The sequence below is a fragment of the Oryctolagus cuniculus genome, chromosome 21 (assembly GCF_051225735.1).
Source record: "Oryctolagus cuniculus isolate XC-2025 breed Fujian yellow rabbit chromosome 21, ASM5122573v1, whole genome shotgun sequence".
Classification (NCBI taxonomy): Eukaryota; Metazoa; Chordata; class Mammalia; order Lagomorpha; family Leporidae; genus Oryctolagus; species Oryctolagus cuniculus.
Window position 1 is genome coordinate 30181262 of NC_142887.1, and position 21685 is coordinate 30202946.

The window sequence follows — 21685 nt, forward strand, 5'->3', positions numbered from 1 at the left end:
CAGAGCGCGGGGAACGGGTGTGCGCAGAGGGACACACGGCGCAAGCTGGAGATGCCGGGCCACAGGGGGCAGCCGCAGGATGGCATCTGGCCTCTGGGGATGAGGGACATCCTTCGGGGAGAGAGGATGATGCGCCTCACAGAAACTGCTTCCCTCCCCGCCCACCTCAAGGCCAGGGCTCTTCCTGGGGGGACGGGATGCTCTTGCAGCAGGTGGCCCAGGGGTCCCAGCCGGTGGGCTGTGGGAAGGGGCAGGAAGCCTGAAGGGGATCCACTGCCTTCCTGAAACAACAGAGCTCTTTGGAGTCCCCCGGTATTATCTTCCCGCCTGTGCCTCTGCCAAGCCCCCTTCCCGCTGTGGAACAGCAGTAACAGCAGAGACCTCGTCTGTGTGTGTTCCTCTGATGCAAAGCCCCAGGGAATGGGTGCAAGGGCTACGTGTGGATAAAGGCACTGGGAGGGCTCCTGGGCCCAAATGTGTCCTTAGCTGAAGCGTTGATGTTATTTTGGGGAGAGTAGCATGCAGGCTATGGAAAGCCCTCTTCCCACTCCCGCCCTCCATCCATCCAGCTGCCCCTCTGGGTGTTCCGAGTTCCTGAAGAATCCTTCTGGGAAGTGGGTGTGCCAACAACCAAGTCCGTGCTCTTCCTGCAGCAGGTGAGTTCCACATACACTGTGTCTTGTTCACTGGATGCCACGCCTTGGCTCTCTTTCCATACAAGCTCATGAGAGAGTGGGAGTTTTCCTTTTTGCTGTTGTAGCTCTTGGCTACACAGTATCCCTCGGAGTCAGTGTCCTGGGGAAAGGCCCCTAGTGTCTCAGGAGCCAGGCTCCAGCCCCCCATGCCCAGCTGTGTGCGTTCAGGTGGTGAGGAGTATGGAGGCAGCACACAGAGTTAGAGACTGAGTTAGGACACAGTTAGAGAACCTGACACCTTGCTGCCCACTGAGGAGCCAGGAGCTAGGTGTGGCTACTGAGCCCTGGAAACACCCGAATGGAGATGTTCTCTTCAAGGAAAACATGCATGGATGATGAGGATTTAGTTCAGAAATGTAAAATATCTTATTTTTATAATGACTACAAGTTGAAACTATCGCATTCTTTTATTGTAGAGCAACGGGAGAAACCACTGCTTGGGGCACTGGCATCCCATCCTAGTTCGAGTCCTGGATGCTCCACTTTTGATCCAGCTGCCTGCTAGTGCTTCAGGGAAGGCAATGGTGTGATGTCCCAATTGCTTGGGTCACTGCCAGCCACCCCCCTGGAAGACCAGGATGGAGTTCTGAGTTCCTGGCTTCAGCCTATCCCAGACTAGTCTGTTGCAGCCATTTGGGGAATAAACCGGCACATCAGAGATCTCTCCCTCTCTCTCTTTCAAATGAATCTTTTTTATACAATGTGACTACTAGGCATGTTTTAATCCTATGTGTGGCATGTGTTTGAGGCCATTTTATTTCTATTTGTGCTTCCCCCAGAGACAGAGCTCAGGTGGGAGGAGCTAAGCCATGCTGGAAAGAAGCAGAGAAAGGAGGAGACACAGCAGTAGCCGAATGAGACTCCCTGGGCTGGGGTCAGTGCAGTGGGTCCTCACCTGTCTCCCAGGATACTCACTTCTCAGTCTCATTTCCTCATTTCTTTCCTTCGTGTGTGCAAGATGATGAAGGAGGTTAGAGAATGTCTTCGTGCAAGTCTGGAGCTGCTCTCTGTCTTCTAGCTGTGCTATTTCTTCTTCTTTTTCTTTTTTTATTTCTTTTTTTTAACTTTTATTTAATGAATATAAATTTCCAAAGTACGACTTATGGATTACAATGGCTTCCCCCCCATACCGTCCCTCCCACCCACAACCCTCCCCTTTCCCACTCCCTCTCCTCTTCCATTCACATCAAGATTCATTTTCGATTATCTTAATATACAGAAGATCAGCTTAGTATACATTAAGTAAGGATTTCAACAGTTTGCTCCCACAAAGAAACATAAAGTGAAAAATAATAGATGGTTTTTTAAATGATGATGAAATCAGATCAGACCTATTGTCATGTTTAATCCCAGTGAGAGTCAAGTTGGGAATTGATAATTTCTTTTTTTTTTTACAGAAGATCAGTTTAGTATATATTAAGTAAAGCTTTCAACAGTTTGCACCCCCATAGAAACACAAAGTGAAATATACTGTTTGAGTACTCGTTATAGCATTAAGCCTCAATGTACAGCACATTAAGGACAGAGATCCTACATGAGGAGTAAGTGCACAGTGACTCCTGTTGTTGACTTTACCAATTAACACTCCTGTTTATGGCATCAGTAATCTCCCTATGCACCAGTCATGAGTTTCCAAGGCTATGGAAGCCCCTTGAGTTCTCCGACTCTTATCTTGTTTAGACAAGGTCATAGTCAAAGTGGAGGTTCTCTCCTCCCTTCAGAGAAAGGTACCTCCTTCTTTGAAGACCTGTTCTTTCCACTGGGATCTCACTCACAGAGATCTTTTTGCCAGAGTGTCTTGGTTTTCCATGCCTGAAATACTCTGATGGGCTTTTCAGCCAGATCCGAATGCCTTTAGGGCTGATTCTGAGGCCAGAGTGCTATTTAGGACATCCGCCATTCTATGAGTCTGCTGAGTATCTCACTTCCCATGTTGGATCACTCTCCCCTTTATTTATTCTATCGGTTAGTGTTAGCAGGTACTAGACTTGTTTATGTGCTCCCTTTGACTCTTAGTCCTTTCATTATGATCAATTGTGAACTGAAATTGATCACTTGGAATATTGAGATGGCATTGGTAAATGCCACCTTGATGGGATTCAATTGGAATCCCCTGGTATGTTTCTAACTCTACCATTTGGGGCAAGTCAGCTTGAGCATGTCCCAAATTATACATCTCTTCCCTCTCTTATTCCCACTCTATGTTTAACAGGGATCACATTTCAGTTAATTTTCAACACTTAAGAATAACTGTGTGATAATTACAGAATTAAACCAGTCATATTAAGTAGAACAGACAAAAAAACTACTAAGAGGGATAATGTATTAAGTTGTTCATTAACAGTCAGGGCTATGCTGATCAAGTCACCGTTTCTCATAGTGTCCATTTCACTTCAACAGGTTTCCTTTTTGGTGTTCAGTCAGTTGTCACCGATCAGGGAGAACATATGGTATTTGTCCCTTTGGGACTGGCTTACTTCACTCAGCATGATGTGTTCCAGATTCCTCCATTTTGTTGCAAATGACTGGATTTCGTTGTTTCTTACTGCGGTATAGTATTCTAAAGAGTACATATCCCATAATTTCTTTATCCATTCTACCGTTGATGGGCATTTAGGTTGGTTCCGGTCTTGGCTATTGTGAATTGTGCTGCAATAAACATTAGGGTGCAGACCGCGTTTTTGTTTGCCAATTTAAACTCCTTTGGGTAAATTCCAAGGAGTGGGATGGCTGGGTCGAACGGTAGGGTTATCTTCAGGTTTCTGAGGAATCTCCAGACTGATTTCCATAGTGGCTTGACCAGTTTGCATTCCCACCAACAGTGGGTTAGTGTCCCTTTTTCCCCACATCCTCGCCAGCATCTGTTGTTGGTAGATTTCTGCATGTGAGCCATTCTAACCGGGGTGAGGTGAAACCTCATTGTGGTTTTGATTTGCATTTCCCTGATTGCTAGTGATCTTGAACATTTTTTCATGTGCCTGTTGGCCGTTTGGATTTCCTCTTTTGAAAAATGTCTATTGAGGTCCTTGGCCCATCTCTTAAGTGGGTTGTTGGTTTTGTTTTTGTGGAGTTTCTTGATCTCTTTGTAGATTCTGGTTATTAACCCTTTATCTGTTGCATAGTTTGCAAATATTTTTTCCCATTCTGTCGGTTGTCTCTTCACTCTCCTGACTGTTTCTTTTGCAGTACAGAAACTTCTCAATTTGATGCAATCCCAATAGTTGATTTTGGCTTTGACTGCCTGTGCCTCCCGGGTCTTTTCCAGAAACTCTTTGCCTGTGCCAATATCTTGCAAGGTTTCTCCACTGTTCTCTAATAACTTAATGGAGTCAGGACGTAGATTTAGGTCTTTAATCCATGTTGAGTGGATTTTTGTGTAAGGTGTAAGGTAGGGGTCTTGCTTCATGCTTCTGCACGTGGAAATCCAGTTTTCCCAGCATCATTTATTGAATAGACTGTCCTTGCTCCAGGAATTGGTTTTTAGATCCTTGGTCAAATATAAGTTGGCTGTAGATGTTTGGGTTGATTTCTGTTGTTTCAATTCTGTTCCATTGGTCTATCCGTCTGTTTCTGTACCAGTACCATGCTGTTTTGATTACAACTGCCCTGTAGTATGTCCTGAAATCTGGTATTGTGATGCCTCCGGCTTTGTTTTTGTTGTACAAGATTGCTTTAGCTATTCGAGGTCTCTTGTGCCTCCATATGAATTTCAGCATCATTTTTTCTAGGTCTGAGAAGAAGGTCTTTGGTATCTTGATTGGGATTGCATTGAATCTATAAATTGCTTTTGGGAGAATGGACATTTTGATGATGTTGATTCTTCCAATCCATGAGCATGGAAGATTTTTCCATTTTTTGGTATCCTCTTCTATTTCTTTCTTTAGGATTTTGTAATTCTCATCGTAGAGATCTTTAACGTCCTTGGTTAAGTTTATTCCAAGGTATTGGATTGTTTTTGTAGCTATTGTGAATGGGATTGATCTTAGCAGTTCTTTCTCAGTCGTGGCATTGCTTGTGTATACAAAGGCTGTTGATTTTTGTGCATTGATTTTATATCCTGCCACTTTGCCAAATTCCTCTATGAGTTCCAATCGTCTCTTAGTAGAGTTCTTTGGATCCTCTAAGTACAGAATCATATCGTCTGCAAAGAGGGATAGTTTGACTTCTTCCTTCTCGATTTGTATTCCTTTGATTTCTTTTTCTTGTCTGATGACTCTGGCTAAAACTTCCAGAACTATGTTAAATAGCAGTGGTGAGAGTGGGCATCCCTGCCTGGTGCCAGATTTCAGTGGAAATGCTTCCAACTTTTCCCCATTCAATAGGATGCTGGCTGTGGGTTTTTTTATAAATTGCTTTGATTATATTGAGGAATGTTCCTTCTATACCCAATTTGCTTAGAGTTTTCATCATGAAAGGGTGTTGAATTTTATCAAATGCTTTCTCTGCATCAATTGAGATAATCATATGGTTTTTCTTCTGCAGTCTGTTAATGTGGTGAATCACATTGATTGATTTGCGAATGTTGTACCATCCCTGCATACTAGGGATGAATCCCACTTGGTCTGGGTGGATGATTTTCCTGATGTGTTGTTGTACTCTATTTGCCAGAATTTTATTGAGGATTTTTGCGTCTATGTTCATCAGGGATATTGGTCTGTAATTTTCTTTCAGTGCTGCATCTTTCTCTGGCTTAGGGATTAAGGTGATGCTGGCTTCATAGAAAGAATTTGGGAGGATTCCCTCTTTTTCGATTGTTCTGAATAGTTTGAGAAGAAATGGGATTAGTTCTTCTTTAAATGTCTGGTAGAATTCAACAGTGAATCCATCTGTCCTGGGCTTTTCTTTGTTGGGAGGGCCCTTATTACTGTTTCAATTTCTGTTTCAGTTAACGGTCTATTTAGGTTTTCTATGTCTTCATGGTTCAATTTAGGTAGGTTGCATGTGTCCAGGAATCTATCCATTTCTGATAGGTTTTCCTGTTTACTGGCATACAGGTCCTTTTAGTAATTTCTGATGATTCTTTTTATTTCTGTGGTGTCTGTTGTTACGTTTCCTTTTTCATCTCTGATTTTATTGATTTGGGTCTTTTCTCTTCTTTTTTTAGTTAGTTGGGGCAATGGGGTGTCAATTTTGTTTATTTTTTCAAAAAACCAGCTTCTCGCTTGTCTGATTTTTTGTAGTGTTTTTTTTTGGATTCAATCCTGTTAATTTCTTCTCTGGTTTTAATTATTTCTCTTCTCCTACTAGATTTGGGTTTGGTTTGCTGTAGTTTTTCTAGGTCCTTGAGATACGCTGAAAGCTCATTTATTTGGTACCTTTCCAATTTCTTGATATAGGCACCTATTGCTATAAATTTGCCTCTCAATACTGCTTTTGCTGTATCCCATAAGTTTTGATATGTTGTGTTGTTGTCTTCATTTACTTCCAGAAAGTTTTTGATTTCTCTTTTGATTTCTTGAATGACCCAGTGTTCATTCAGGAGCATGTTGTTCAGTCTCCATGTGTTTGCATACTTTCAGGGGTTTCCTGAGTTGCTAATTTCCAGCTTCATTCTGGCTTCTACCCACAGAGTCCGTTTAGGCTCCTCTGGACTCCCACTGGGTTGCCTAGGCTACTGAATTGTAGTGACTCAGTTCCTTAGCTCTCCCCCGTTGATATGTAAATCCAGAGAGGGGGCCTGCTCTTTGTCTCTTGCGAATTCTTCAAGCCTTGCAGCCTTGCAATCTTTGCAAGGTTAGGGGGAAGAGAAACCCTCAAGCTTTTTTTTCCTTCTTTCCGGTAGTGAGTTTGCTGCACTTTCCGGCCCCCTCTAGATTCTGACCCCCGTTTCCCCACCAATGTCTCGGGTTATTGAGCTCACCTCCCCTTCCAGCACCGATGTGTGGACTCGGAGCCCTGGACGTCCCAAGTCTCCCCGCTGTTGTCTGTGTGGCATGCACTCCCCTTCGAGCACTGGCGCGCAGACCCTGCGGCTTCCGCGGCTCGGTCCCGCAGCTCGGCTTCCGCGCGGTGGGTGACCTTGTTCTCCCAGTAGGTCCTCCGATTCACAGCCACTCAATCCAGAAGAGTTTCCTCTGCAATATTTTCCTGGTTCTTTTTTCTGAGGCTACCGTAACTCCCCTTTTATTAAACTAAATTTTCCCGGACTATCGGTGTGCGCCCTCACTATTCCGCCATCTTGGCTCCGCCCCCTATTTCTTCTTCTTTTTCTAAGGACTGATTTATGGGACCAGTGCCGTGGCATAGCAGGCAAAGGTGCCACCTGCAGTGTCAGCATCCCGTATGGGTGCCGGTTCGAGTCCCAGCTGCTCCACTTCTGATCCAGCTCTCTGCTGTGTCCTGAGAAGGCAGTGAAAGATGGCCCAAGGCCTTGGGTCCCTGCACCCACATGGAGACCCAGAAGAAGCTCCTGGCTCCTGGCTTCAGATTAGCACAGCTCCTGCCATTGCAGCCATTTGGGGAGTGAACCAGCGGATGGAAGACCTCTTTCTCTGTGCCTCTCACTTTCTCTCTCTCTCTGCCTCTCTTATTTATTGGAAAGGCAGTCGCAGAGAGACACAGCGATCTCTTGTCGGCGGGTTCACTCCACAGAGGTCTGGGCCAGGCCAAAGCCAGGAGCTTCCTCCGGGTCTCCCACACGGGCACAGGGGCCCAGGCACTTGGGCCATCTCCCGCCGCTTTCCCGTCAGCAGGGAGCAGAGTAGCAGGGCCCACGCGGTGGTCTGCGGTGTTGCACCCAGGGCTACACCGCCAGCTCACTGCGCTCCCCCATCCGCCCAGCCGTGAACAGTGTGCGGTCTAACGTCTATGCTGGATTTCTCTTCTTTGTGGAAACGTTGTTGCTCAGACGCCGCTCAAAGGCACCGTCCGGTGTGCTTGCGTCACCAGCGTGCTGCTGCGTGCGTGTTTACATCGCCAGCGTGCCGTGGCTGCCCACGGAGGCGCAGCCTCAGTGCCGCCCGCCCCTCTTGGGTGTTCCTGGCCTCTGTGCTGTCCGTGCAGGCGTTCACTGCGGTCTCGTGCCACGCCCTCCTATGCCACCGCTCCCGTCCCCCGGCCAACCCCCTGACACTGGGGGCTGTGATAGCGGGGAGGCCCCACCCCCAGCCTCAGCTCCTGGCAGCCCTTCTATGCGCCCTGCGGGGCTTGCTGTCCAGGGGCGTCAAAGGCTGAAGCCTCCGTCGCGCTCCTGTGCCTGGACAGAGAGAGCCCTGGCGTGGCAGCCTTTCCTCGGCTCCCCACCAGGCTCCCCACGCCGGCTGCCACCCTGCCCTTGCTGTGTCCTCCGCCTGTGTGGGAGCCAAGGGTTCTGAGTGTCTCGGATTTAGCTGTCTCAGGTCTGCACCACCCCAGGGCAGACACGGGGTCCGCCAGGCAGTGGGGGATCTTGGGCCTGGGGAGAGAGCACCCAGTTACATTCTTGCTCACCGGTTTTGCCCGGCCGCCTCAGGAGCCAGGAAGGAGTTGTGGGGCCCTGGAAGAGAGCAGGCCCCGCAGTGTTCCCCTCGGCCTGGCCAGCGGCCCTGGACCACGGTCCCGGGGTGCCCCTGCTGACGCACCATTGTCAGGGGCCGGCCTGAGGAGCACAGTCCTGTCCTCGGCCACCAGCATGGAGTCCGGGCACAGGTAAGCTACAGGACGTGCACCCAGGGGTGTGGTCAGGGGCCAGCGGGCTTCAGGGTCCGCAGCACGCACAGGTGGATCCTCGGTCCCTGGTATCCCATTCTGCCCCTCCCCCAGGGCCACGATGTGGACACTGCCCTGCCCCCAGGCTCACTGGGTCACCTGGGGGCTCCGTGGGCACCTGCAGGGCACAGAGGCAGGCCAGGCACAGGGCCCACAGCTTGTACTCCCTGAAGGACCGGCCCAGCTTGCACAGGAGGTCCTGCAGGGACAGGTTCTGTGGGAGCAGAGAAGGGGACTTCCCGGGGGCGTGGCAGGTGACACCCCGCTCCTGCGAGGCCAGGCTGGGGAAGCAGTGAGGTCGGAGTGAGCGTGGGTGAGGCTGGGGGCCTGGCCACTGTGAAGTCAGACGTGGCAGGGCCCCCAGGAGCTGGCACAGCCGCGGGCACAGCAGCCCCAGGGTGGCACACCATGCACTTGTCCCCACTATATGAGGACGCCTTTGGGGACCTGGGCTCAGTGACCTGAGTTGTCACCCGGGTGCAAAGGACAGGGAGCCAGGGTCAGGGAGCCGTGTTCAGGGGGCAGCCTGGGAGGATGAGGAATTTCTGGGAGGAGGTGGTGACGGATGCTGTGCGGGCCACTGAGCAGGCGGTCAGAGCACAAGGCCCACACTTGCTCTGTGTGTCTCCCTGGAGGGCAGGTCCTCCACATGGGCTGACACACAGAAGGCTCCAGAGGCCAGTGTCCTCCCGGAGACCCCTTTCCAAGCCCCCTTGTGTATCAGAGGGGCTGGAGTGTGTGCTGGGGCAGCCCAGATGCCTGGGGGGCTGTGCCTTGTGTGGGGGCTGAGGTCAGGAGTCTCGATGCCAGAACCGTGGCTGGGCATTGTCCTAGGGGAAAGGACAGCCCTGGCCTCTTCAGTCTGCTCATCTGGCCCTGGGACAGACCTTGCTTGAAGTGACCACACCGTCCATGTAGTTGCTCTCCAGTGCTCGCCAGGACTTGAATGGAAACAAAAGCCCCAGAATCCCTCGCCCCTCATCTTGTGGGTCAACCAGCAGTGGCTGTGTGTGTGGCCCCCACCCTGGGGCATTCAGGGGACACAACTCAGGAGCCGAGCGGGGGCACTGCAGGCCTGGCTCGCCTGTGTCCTAAGCCAGATGCAGGGGCAGGGGCAGGTCAGGCCGGGGCAGACAGGAAGACCCTGGAGAGGCTGGGAGGCGGTGCTGCCGGCAGTGCCATGGCTGTTGCCAGCTCCTCACCCCAGCCGCTGGGAGCCTGTCACCCACCTGCTCCATGGATGCCACTCCAGGTGTCTCCTCATCACCCATGGGCGTCTCAGTTTCACCTCCTGCACCTTGAGTGGCCTTGGGACAGGGCAGGGACCTCTGCTCGGCAGGCCCCTGGCTGGAGCGTGGGGACTTGGGGCCCCGTCTCCACTGCAGCCTGGGCCTGGTGCCCCCGTGTGCTGGGGCTGCGGCTCCTGCTCCAGCTCCTTGACCCTGGAGAGGCCGCTCCTCCCGCCCAGCATGGTCTTCCTGGGGCCTGCAGGGGAGCTCGCAGGCAGGGGCAGCTGGGCTCCAGGGCTGGAGGTAGCGGCCTCGGGGCCCTCGGGAAGGAGCCTGGGGGACGTGTGCCTGCGCCGCAGGTGGCTCCTCTTGAGGAGGTCTCTGTCCAGCTCACCCAGGGGGCTCAGGGGGTCCAGGACAAGGCTGGCCAGCCCCTCCTGGTAGTGGCTGTCCTCGTTCTTCATAGGGGCTGACAGCAGTGGCTTGGGGGACAGGGGCCTGTGGCGCAGGCTGGGCTCCCCAGAGATGGGGGCTGGGGCAGGCCCTCTAGGTCAGTGCCAAGGTCCCCTGGGGGCCTTCTGGGCCCCACGCTTCTCAGTGCAGGCATCACCCTCCAGGTGCTGTCACTCAAATCTGGACACAAAGCAAGAGGCGTTCACAGCAGAGACAGCGATGTGGAGCTGGCAGCATGGCACCCACGCCAGCCTCCACCAGGGCTCCCCCGCCCGCTCCGCACAACACTACACACGTCCCCTGGACACCCGGTTTCTCATCCGAGGGCTGGTCAAAGTCTCAAGTGGTTCCTGAGGGAGAACGAGAACCAGGTGAAACCTTCTCCCAAGTGAGCGCTGTGACTGAGACGGGACCCTACTGGCCCTTGCTGGCTCTGAGCTCAGACAGGCGGAGTCCCCGTGAGCTGTGGAAACCCCACAGCTTTGAGCGTGCAGAAGGGAATGCACCTGCCGGCACGCAGTGGCGCTGGCAGAGGGGATGAGCTAACTGAGCAGCGCCGTGCCTGCACCTGCACCTGTCCCCAAGGTGCCCAGTGCCAGCCTGGCATGCTTTGAAGTCTCTGCTAGGTTTTTGCAAAAATGCGTTTTCATGAGCTTCTTGAAGACCTGGTATGTACGGATTTCAAAAACCGGTTTTTGCACCAAAATGACATCATCTTCAATGCTGTTTTCCGTGAACTTTTTGAAGTACCCTTCCTATGTGATCTGTTTGAATACCCGTGTGTGAGTGTGAGTCCAGGGGGCGTGGGGGTTTAGTAAGAATGAGTGTGCCTGGGATTGTGTGTAGGTGGCTGTGTGGGCGTGTGGTTGCACGTACGTGCGTGGGCAGATGTGTGTGCGGGGGGCGGGGGGCGCTCTCTTACCCTGAAAGGCGCCAAAGGACTCGATGGAGAGCACGCGTCTGCCGACGGCGGAGAGGCTCCGCACACGTGGCAAGAGGACGCGGGCCGCGTCTTCTCCCGGCACAGTGCGATGATGCTCTGTGGATTGGAGCGCTCTCAGGAGGCTGCAGAGGGCTCTGCCCGCCGCCCGCCTCGCGCTGCCTGTCCACACTGCATCCCAACAGCTCCCAGCGAGGCGTGCGGCCTGGGCTCCGGAGCGCTCACCTACAGGCGGGGTCTGTCTGCGGGCTTCTCCGCCTGCATCTGGCTCAGCAGCGTCTCCAGCCTGGGCTCCGGCTCCGGCTCCACCGCACACTCCAGGGCCGCCTTCAGCGTGGCCGCCAGGGAGTAGATGTGCGCCTGAGGCACCGGGGCCATGAGTGAGGGGCCGGGCTGGGGGAGTGCCCTCTGACCTGCGGGTTTTCCCAAGACCGGGCGTTGGGAGAGTGGACAGCGGTGCCCGACCCAGCCGGGGGCCTGGGTCCAGGCTGCCCCAAAGCACCCACCGGCTCCCGCTGGTGTTCTGCCCACCCCAAAGGACAGACGGGCATGACGGGTGTGATGCGTGATGTGTGATGCTTGACGCGTGCTGGGCGCAGCCCCTTCGCCGCAGGAAGCTGAGCCCAGCAGGAGTCCGACGTGGAAATCCCCTCAGCGCAGGCACAGCGCGGCTGCGCGGGAGCATGGGGTTCCAGACGGCAGGGCGGGCGGAGGCGGGGGTGGCGCGCGGTACTGGACCTGTCCTTAATGGATGAAAACCTTGCAAAAGGAGAAATGGTGCCGGCGCCCCAGTGCTCTCAGAGCCCACCTCCCCGCGCCCTGTATGGGGCCCTGCGGGAGGGAGCCCAGTGAGCTGAGAGCGCGGGGTAGGCGCTTTCCTGCGTGTGTCTCCCGGGAGACGTGCGTTCACGAGGCCGCGTCGCTCACGGGCCCAGGGAAACCCGCGGAGTGAACGCACAAATGCAGCGCGGGAGACAGGATGCGGCAGGGCTGTGCGGGGAGGCTCAGGCCTGCAGCGTGCACGCTCACATCGCGAGGGAGCAGAGACGCACGGTGGCCTCCTGGCCTCGGAGGAGACTAAGCTCCAGGAAGAGCAAGGAACGAGAACCGGAGGATTAACCGCGGCTAGCGCTGGACGCGGGGCGCCCCCGGCAGGACTGCGGGAGGAGGGCGCAGGGGAGCCGACTTCGTGAAAGACCGGAAAAGGAAAGGAAGCGAGGGTGCCGCGCCGTAGGCCTCGGCCTAACCCGCAGGGCCACAGCTCCGGCCCCTCCTGGAAGCTTTTAGGGTTGGGCTTCAACTCCCCCCGGGGGAGGGCTACAGCACGAACGGGGTCACACCGCTGACTAAAGTGAGTCACAGCGGGAGGCTCCCGGCGGCAGGTGGCCGAGCTGGGGAACCTCTGGGTGTGGAGGAGGGGTACCCTGGACCCTCCCTTCCACCGCACAGAGGCCGCTCCGGCCGCTCCCTGGCTGGATTCAGACGTGGTTCAGTGTGCCAGGCAAGCACACCTCCCTGGGGAGAGCAAAACTGTGGGGCCCGGGGAGGGGCACAGGTAAGCATCTGTCAGGCCTGGGCACAGCGGTGGAGCGTTAACAACCGCTCCTGAGGCAGGAAACGGGCCGGGAAAGCCATCACCCGTGACGCCGGCATCCCACACAGGCGCCGGTTCAAGTCCTGGCTGCACCTCTTCCGATCCAGCTCCCTGCTGATGGCCTGGGAAAGCAGCAGAGGATGGTGTAAGCGCTTGGGCCCCTGCACCCGCATGGGAGACCCGGATGGAGTCCTGGCCCCTGGCTTCAGCTTGGCCCAGCTCTGGCCGTTTTGGCTATTTGGGGAGTGAACCAGAGGATGGGAGATCTCTCTCTCTCTCTTTCTTTTTTCTATTTCTGTAATTCTGCCTTTCAAATAAATATTTTAAAAGATCTGAAAGCACAATGATGGAGTGTTGAGAAGCTGGCCGGGAAGCTGTTTCTGTGACAAGCGGAGGTGCTGCTGCCTCTCGCTGTGCAGGGACTTCCTGAGGCCGCGTGAGTCCCGCGAGCCTGACAACAGAGGTTTACAAATGCGTGAAGTCGCTCGCCTCACTGGTTGCTTTTGGGAAAAGCGTTTTTCTTTCATAATATCTGTTATGTATGTTAACATGCAATGGGTTCATTGTTATTTTAAAATGAATTAATGGGTTAGCATTTTCTAAAATGTCAGTTTCCGGTTGCGAGTCTGGCACAGTAGCAGCTGAGTTACTGTTTGGGACGCCAGCTCCCTAGGGAGTGCCTGCTTTGAGTCCTGGCTGCTCCACTCCCATGCAGCTCCCTGCTCACTGGCACCCCGGCAGCTCAAGTGCTCAGGCCCCTGCCGCACACGTGGGAGACCCAAATGGAGCTCCAGGCTCCTGGCTTCAGCCTGGTGTCCCCGGATGGTGCAGGCACTTGGGGAGTGCACCAGTGGATGGAGGGTCTCTTTCTGTCTCTCTCCCCTGCCTGTCCAGTAGAATGAAAATGCCGAGCAATAAAACCCACATGGATGAAAACTCCTGGGGCTACTCTAACTTTTAGAATCTGAGCTTGCATGGAGGACTGCACAGATCCTTTGTGTGGTCCTTGGAGCACAGCAGACTAATATTACACCCACTAGTGCTAGCACTCAGGCACTGATCTCCTTTGAGGAGAGGAGCTCAGCTTAGCAGAATAAACCTCCCTTCTGTTAAAAAAAAATTTACCGTGCCAAACCTGGATGTGCCCTTCACCTTAGACATGCCCTTCACCCTGGAGAACTGAACAGAGTTATCTGGCCACTCCCACCACATGCTTCTAGATAGCCACTGAAAGTAGACATTGCACCTATGTACAGATGAATAGTACAAAGATAAAAGCCACCACAGAAAAAAAAGAAAGAAAGAAAGAAAGAAACCAATGAGTATCTCCACAAATGCCAAATAACAAGCGCACCAATTCAAGAAACAAGAACAAGGAAGACAACATGACACCCCCAAAAGAATACAACACTTCAATACTATATTGTGAAGATGATGAGATTTAAGAAATGCTAAAAATAGGGGCCGGTGCTGTGGCACAGTGGGTTAATGCCCTGGCCTGAAGCGCAGGCATTTCATATGGATGCTGGTTCTAGTCCCAGCTGCTCCAGTTCCCACCCAGCTCTCTGCTCAGGCCTGGAAAAGCAGTGGAAGGTGGGCCCCTGCACCCCCGTGGAAGACCTGGAAGAATCTCCTTGCTCCTGTCTTTGGATAGGCACAGCTCCAGCCATTGCGGCCAATTGGGGAGTGAACCAGTGGATGGAAGACCTCTCTCTCTCTCTCTCTCTCTGACTTTCAAATAAATTAATAAAATCTTTTATAAAAAAGAAATAAATGCCAAAAATGAAAAGCAAAATGTTGATCATAGGATTAATTAGAAGTAATCAGAAGCAAATGAATGAAATAATGAAATCCGTACGTGATATGAAAGAATATTTCTCCCAAAGAGAAATCAAAATGAAATCTTGGAAAGGAGGAATTCAATAAAAGAAATTAAAAATGCAGTGTAATGCCTAAACAACAAAATCAGTGAAGCAGAAAAAAGAATATCCAACTTAGAAAACAAAGAAAAGGAGGGGCCAGTGCCGTGGCTCACTTGGTTAATCCTCCACCTGCGGTGCCAGCATCCCATATGGGCGCCGGTTCTAGTCCCAGCTGCTCCTCTTCCAGTCCAGTTCTCTGCTGTGGCCCGGGAAGGCAGTGGAAGATGGTCCACGTGCTTGGGCCCCTGCACCCGCATGGGAGACTAGGAGGAAGCATCTGGCTCCTGGCTTCGGATCGGCATAGCTCTGGCCATTGCGGCTGTTTGGGGAGTGAACCAATGGACAGAACACCTTTCTCTCTCTCTCTGTCTCTCTCTCTCACTGTAACTCTACTTGTCAAATAAATAAATAAAATCTTTAAAAAACAAAAAAGCAGCAGCACATAGTCATTACCTGAGAATAAAAATGCCACATCCTCACTGGCAGAGAGTCACACTATAAAGAAAAGTTCAAACATGAAATCACCAAAATCCCATCAGAAAGTGATACACAGTATCTTAGTGAACCTGCTGCCAGAAGCCTTTTAGTGCATAAAGCAAATAGCATGTATGCATTATTTTACATAACTAGAATTATGCTGCTGCTGTTCTCTGACATCTCTTGGTTTTCTTTTGCTCATAAACATGTTTCAAACATCTTTTCATGTCAGTAAACATTTATAAACATTTTCCTTTTTAGGGATTTTTAAAATTTTTATTGGAGAGGCAGAGACAGACAGATAAAATAAAAAGTGCTCCCATCTATCTGCTGGTTCTTTCCCCATCCCCAGATGCCCACAGATGGCCAGGGCTGGGCCACACAGAACTGGGAGGCAGGAACTCAATCCAGGCCTCCCGCATGGGTGATGGGAACCCACCCACTTGAGCCATCACCTGCTGCTCCCAGAGTGCACATGAGCAGGAGTGGGGCTGGGACTCAAACCCAGGCACTCCACATGGGTGCACGTGTCCTGACAGCACCTACCCAGCAGCCTGAGTGTCTACCTCAAGACCTCATTTCAGGATGGTAGCCCCTCTGCTGTGTATGGCTACCAGAACAAAGTCAGCAGTGAGTTCACAGGTGTGATTTCCAGGGTTCACCATCACAGTCCCTGATACTCCATTCTTGGGTGTGATCTCTGTTCCACCTGTCTGACCCCTAGTGACCTTATATGCTTGGTTCTTCTGATAAGTAATGCTTCTAAATGACATGTCCTAATTCTTTATCATTTATATACAGAAATGCAAGTTTTTTAAAGATTTATTTATTTATTTGAAAGAGTTACACACAGAGAGGAGAGGCAGAGAGAGAGAGAGGTCTTCCACCCGGTGGTTCACTCCCCAATGGCCGCAATGGCTGGAGCTGTGCCAATCCGAAGCTGGGACCCAGGAGCTTCTTCTGTGTCTCCCACATGGATGCAGGGGCCTAAGGTCTTGGGCCATCTTCTACTGCTTTCCCAGGCCACAGCAGAGAGCTGGATCGGAAGTAGAGCAGCCGGGTTTCGAACCAGTGCCCATATGGGATGCCGGCACTTCAGGCCAGGGCGTTAACCCTCTGCACCACAGCGCTGGCGCTGCAAATTTAAATTATTTTGTCAGCTACCTAGATACTATCATTAATTCTAAAAACTTTATATAAATTTTAATTTACATGGTATATCATCTATGAATAATGAAAAGCTGAATCTTTGTTTCTCTCCTTGAGTCTTTAGCTTCTTTGTCTTTTCTCATGGTGCCAGCTTGGATGTCCACATGTAACAACATTAGCTGTAGTCAGAGATGTTAGTACTCCCTCTGGAAGCAACCATGACAGAAAAGTCAGAGCCCTCCAGAATCCAAGCGGTGCAACTAACAGGCTAGGATATACGGTGATATCAATTTGTGTATCTTAGTTGTACAAAATTTTCTATACCAAGCAAACGAAATATTAACATTCTTTTCAAGCATATTTACATTTAAAAAATTGGCCATAATTAGGTTATAAAAGAGGTTTTAGATTACTAATCAGTGGATAGATATCAGACACTGTGTTCAGACTAATGAAAATTAGAAAGTAAAAACAAAAGAACAGTTTCTAAAATCGCTTGAAGCTGAAAATTAAGTAGCATGTTATTAAGTAGCTTGTGGACTGGAAAGTCAAAAAAATCACATTTAGAACTGAATGACAATGAAAACACTGCATGCCAACTTTTTTTAAAAAAAGATTTATTTATTTGAAAGTCAGAGCTACACAGAGAGAGAAGGAGGGGGGAAGAGAGAGAGAGAGAGAGAGAGAGAGAGAGAGAGAGAGGCCTTCCATCCTCTGGTTCACTCTCCAATTGGCCACAGCGGCCAGAGTTGCACTGATCTGAAACCAGGATCCAGGAGCTTTTTCCAGGACTCCCACTTGTGTGCAGGGGCCCAGGAACTTTTGCCATCTTCTACTGCTTTCCCAGGCCACAGCAGAGAGCTGGATTTGATGTAGAGCAGCCGGGACTCAAACCAGCACCCATATGGGATGCTGGCACCACAGGCAGCGGCTTTATGGGCTATACCGCAGGACCGGCCCTTTGATACATTTCTAAACCTATCTTCAATGCATAAATTCCTGGGAAATTATGTATTGGCATTTTGGGCAAAAGAAGAAATTTTGTATGCAAAAATAAAGCAATTAATGACTAGAAATAGTAATCAAAAACATCACACTCCCAAAGCTCTAAGCCCAGATACCTTTGCTAATAAAGTCTACTAAATTTCTAATCTCTTACAAGGTGTTCCAGAAAATAAATAAAAGCAAAAACTGCCCATATCATTTCGTGATTCCGGGGTAATCTTGATTCCAAAGCTGTGAGGAAAATACAAGACACCAAGCCCGGGGGAAACCTCCTGTCGCAGGGATCTCACAGTCTCTCAGCCTGGGTGCACTGAACAGGGAGTCGCCTGCACCGAGGTAGCCGCAGCGCGGCACGGGCCGTGCAAGCAGAGGCACTGGTGAGCGGACTGCAGGCCACTGCTGGGGTCTGGCGAGGGTCCAGTCCAAAAGGCAAGGCCAACAGAGCCTGGGAGGACAGAGGTCAGGTGGGGAGGGTGCCTGCCGAGCCCGGGTGCAGGGAACCTGGAGGAGAGATGGGGACCTGCCCGCCGGGGCTCCCCGGGCAGGCGGGGTCCGGGTCAGCAGCGGCTCCTCAGGGCGCTCGCGGGCAGGGCCGTCACGGGCAGCCGGGGCTGCTCCCTTCTCCCCGGGCGCCGGCTGCAGGCACCGCTGCTGTCAGCGCCCGGCTTCTGGGGCAGCCGGGAGGGGCGGGACACTCAGGCTTCCTGGGCCGGCAGTCGCAGGAGCGCCCTCTTCAGGCAGGGAGCTGTGGTGCCGCGCTCCCGCTGCCCCGCATCACTGCGCAGGCACAGAGAACTCCCCGTGCCATCTCAGGATGCTCAGCAACCGTGGAGCGGCTCCGGGACGGCTCCCAGGGCTGGCCGCCTTTGCGCAGTCGCCAGCGTTCCTTTCTGATTGGTTGGTTGGTGCCTTCCACGGTACCCAATGGAAGTGAACCTCTCAGGAGCCCTTATTTGAATAGCGGGGCTATAAATGCGCTGCCCGGGGCTGCGTCAGTTTTGTTGCTGTGGTTATGTTCTGAGGCGGAGGGTTGTCGCCTGCAGGATGTCCAGCGCGCCCGGCTTGACCTTCAGGACCGGAAGACGCTGTGAAGAGGCCCGAGGGAAGAAAGGGCCGGCACAGGGACACGAGGGCTCCAGGTGCCGGGCGGGTCCGCCTCCCGCCTGGAGAACGTCCCTGGTGCCCGGTGCCCGGTGCCGCGCGTCGCGTCGCCATCCCCGCGCTGCCCCTGAGGCCCGGTGAGTCCTGTGGTCAGCGTCTGAGGGGGCGTCGCGGGGTGGGGGTCGTGACCGGAGGCCCGGGACGCTCTCCCGGGGGTGGGAGCCGGGAGGAAGCCTCCAGGACGCTGGGAGTGTGCGTGTCGGGGACTCGGTGCTGCTCGGGGGGCGGCTGGTCTGCTGGGTGTCCTGCTGCGGGTGCTGCCGGGCCGGTGAGTTCCTGAAGTTGGAATAGAGGGAGGAGTTTTTTTTAAATCTTCGATCATGGTTAAATTCCACGTGAGAACTGCCATTAAGATTGTGTGTGTGTGTGTGTGGTGTATTGTGTAAGGTTTCCTTGCAAAGTGCGGAATCGTGTTAAGTCTTGTGCGATGGTTTTTAGCGTGAATAGTATTCATATTTAGGGCGTGTTCTTGCGGTGTTGTTGCGGTGTTGGTTAGTATAACTGCCTTGTCTACTGAAGGGTGTCCTGTAACTTGGGGGTCACGTGTTGGCGTTTTGGGTGCCTTCCAGTTGGGCGGGTGTGTAGAATGATGTGAAGGGTGGGTGGTGATAAGGTAGAAATTGTTACTGGGTTTTAGAATGCAGAAGATGGAGTGACTTGAGGTTGAGGAAGTTGGCCTTTGTGGTTGTCCAGCTGTGGTGTCCTAGTGTTGAAACTTGGTTAATGTGGGTGCTGGTGTGGTTGATTGGTCATCGTTACACTTTTATTTTTTACTTGATTTTTTAAAATTTTTACTTGAAAAATTTTTTTTTAGTTTATCAATTTTTTTGTTTTTGAGGTAGCATTCTTGGTTCCCATTGTGGTCGAAGGCTTAGTGCTGCACCAAGTGAAGAGTTCAACAAGTACAGAGTGAAAAGCCCGTAGCTGAGCAGGAGTGTAGGCAAGGGCTGTAAATGGTCATCAGATGAAAAGGTTCTCAAATTCAACCTAAATTTTAAAAGTCACAGAATCATTAAAACTGTAGTAGTGTCTAATTCTCCAGTGTGACAGAGATTGAAACCAAAATTTGTGGGGCCAGTGCTGTGGTAAAGCAGTAAAGCTTCTTCCAAGTCTCCCATGGGAGTGCAGGGTCCCAACTCTTGGGCCATCCTCCACTGCCTTCCCAGGCCACAGCAGAGAGCTGATCGGAAGTTCAGAAGCCAGGACTCGAACCAGCACCCATATGGGATGCCGGCACTGAAAGCCACAGCTTTCACCCACTGCGCTAAGGCGCTGGGCCCTCAAACACTTCTCTATCTTGATTTAGGTGCATATTGTGTATCTATTTTATCTAACCCCTGTAGGTGTTTGAGTTTGCTTTTATATTTTCATTAGCCTGCTGCAGTTGAACAGGCATTATTCTGAGACATTTTAAAACACAGATTTCAGATTTAAATTGTTAGACAATATAGAGCTAAAAGGAAGAGAGATTGGGCCGGCACCCTGGCTCACTTGGTTAATCCTCTGCCTGCGGCACCAGCATCCCATATGGGTGCTGGGTTCTAGTCCTGGTTACTCCTCTTCCAGTCCAGCTCTCTGCTGTGGCCCGGGAGTGCAGTGGAAGATGGCCCAAATGCTTGGGTCCCTGCACCCGCATGGAAGACCAGGAAGAAGCACCTAGCTCCTGGCTTTGGATCGGCACAGCGCTGGCCGTGGCGGCCATTTGGGAAGTGAACCAATGGAAGGAAGACCTTTCTGTCTCTCTGTCTATAACTCTACCTGTCAAAAAAATATTTTAAAAAAGGAAGATAGATTAATTTTATGAAGCTGAAGATATTAATGCTAAAACTTAGCAACTATAGCATAGAAAAATAATAAAATTAAAGACTAATCTCATTTTTAAATATCAATGCAAAAATGTTAAGGTAGTAGACATGAATCCCAAAATACATTAAAAAATTATAGAGCTGGGCATTGTGGTACAGCATGTTCAATCGTCACTGCTTGGAATGCCTATGGCTGCTATCAGGGTGCCAAATCGAGTCCCAACTGCTCTGTTTCCAATACAGCTTCCTGCTAGTGCATCCTGGGTGGCGGCGAATGATGGCTCAAGTGCTTGGGCCACTGCCACCCATGTGGAAGACCCATAGGGAGCTTCTGTCTCCTGGCTTTGATCTGGGCCAACTCTGGCTATTGTAGGCACTTGGGGAATGAACCAGTGGAAGGTTTCTCTCTTTTCTCTTCTCTTCTTCTCGCTTTCTTTCTCTCTCTCCCTCCCAAAGTAGATGAAAATAAATAAGCATGTTAAGAAAACACTGCATGGGCCGACATTGTGGCATAGTGAGTTAAGCAGCCCCCTGTGACACCGGCATCCCATATGGGCACTGGTTTGCATCCTTGCTGCTCCACTTCCAATGAAGCTCCCTGCTAATGTGCTCAGAAAAGCAGCAGAGGAGGGCCCAAGTGCTTGGGCCCCTGCAGCCATGTCAGAGACCTGGAAGAAGTGCCTGGCTCCTGGATTCAGCTGGCCCAGCACCAGCTGTTGCAGCCATTTGGGGAGTGAGCCAACAAATGGAAGATTGTGTGTGTGTGTGTCTCCCTCTTTTTCTCTCTCTAAATCTGACTTTCAAATACATAAATAAATCTTTAAAAACAGAGATATGGGGCCAGTGCTGTGACATAGCAGGTAATGTGTGATGATTCTGACTGCTCACCATCTTCACCAATCTTTTTTTTTTTAAGATTGATTTGAGAGGTAGAGTTACAGACAGTGAGAGGGAGATACAGAGAGAAAGGTCTTCCTTCCAGTGGTTCACTCCCCTAATGGCTGCAACGGCTGGAGCCATGCCAATCTAAAGCCAGGAGCCAAGAGCTTCTTCCGGGTCTCCCATGCGGGTTCAGGGGTCCAAGGACATGGGCCATCAGGTACTGCATTCCCAGGCCATAGCAGAGAGCTGGATTGGAAGGGGAGCAGGCAGGTTTCGAGCCGGCACCCATATGGGCTGCAGGAGCTTCAAGTCGAGACATTAACCTGCTGTGCCACAGCGCTGGCCCCTTCACCAATATTTTACCATCTTTGAGCTACATCAGCTGACCACATACTGTGTATGTGGACCTATTTTTGGACTCCATTTTTCTGCAGTAATCTGTCCTAATGCTAGCCCTAAAGTGTCTTGATTGCTGTCCCTTTATAGTAAAAGTGTTAAGTAGGCAGTTTTACAGTTTCGATGTGTCTCCTCCAAAATTCAGAGGTTGAAACTTAATGGCCAGTGTGCTGGCTTAAGTAGCAGGCCTTTAACAGGTGGTGAGGCCATTCAGCTTCTCCTCCCATGAATGGGATTAAGGCCCACACGAGGGCAGCATTAGGTTAGGTTCTCTCGCCCTGCCACACTCAC

The 21685-nt window shown here is 51.5% G+C and overlaps 1 protein-coding gene across 8 annotated transcripts in view; it reads left to right on the forward strand.

Moving 5' to 3' along the window:
- Positions 1-21685, forward strand: part of LOC127488352 (uncharacterized) — a 374426-nt gene that overhangs the window by 169091 nt on the left and 183650 nt on the right. The window lies entirely within an intron of this gene.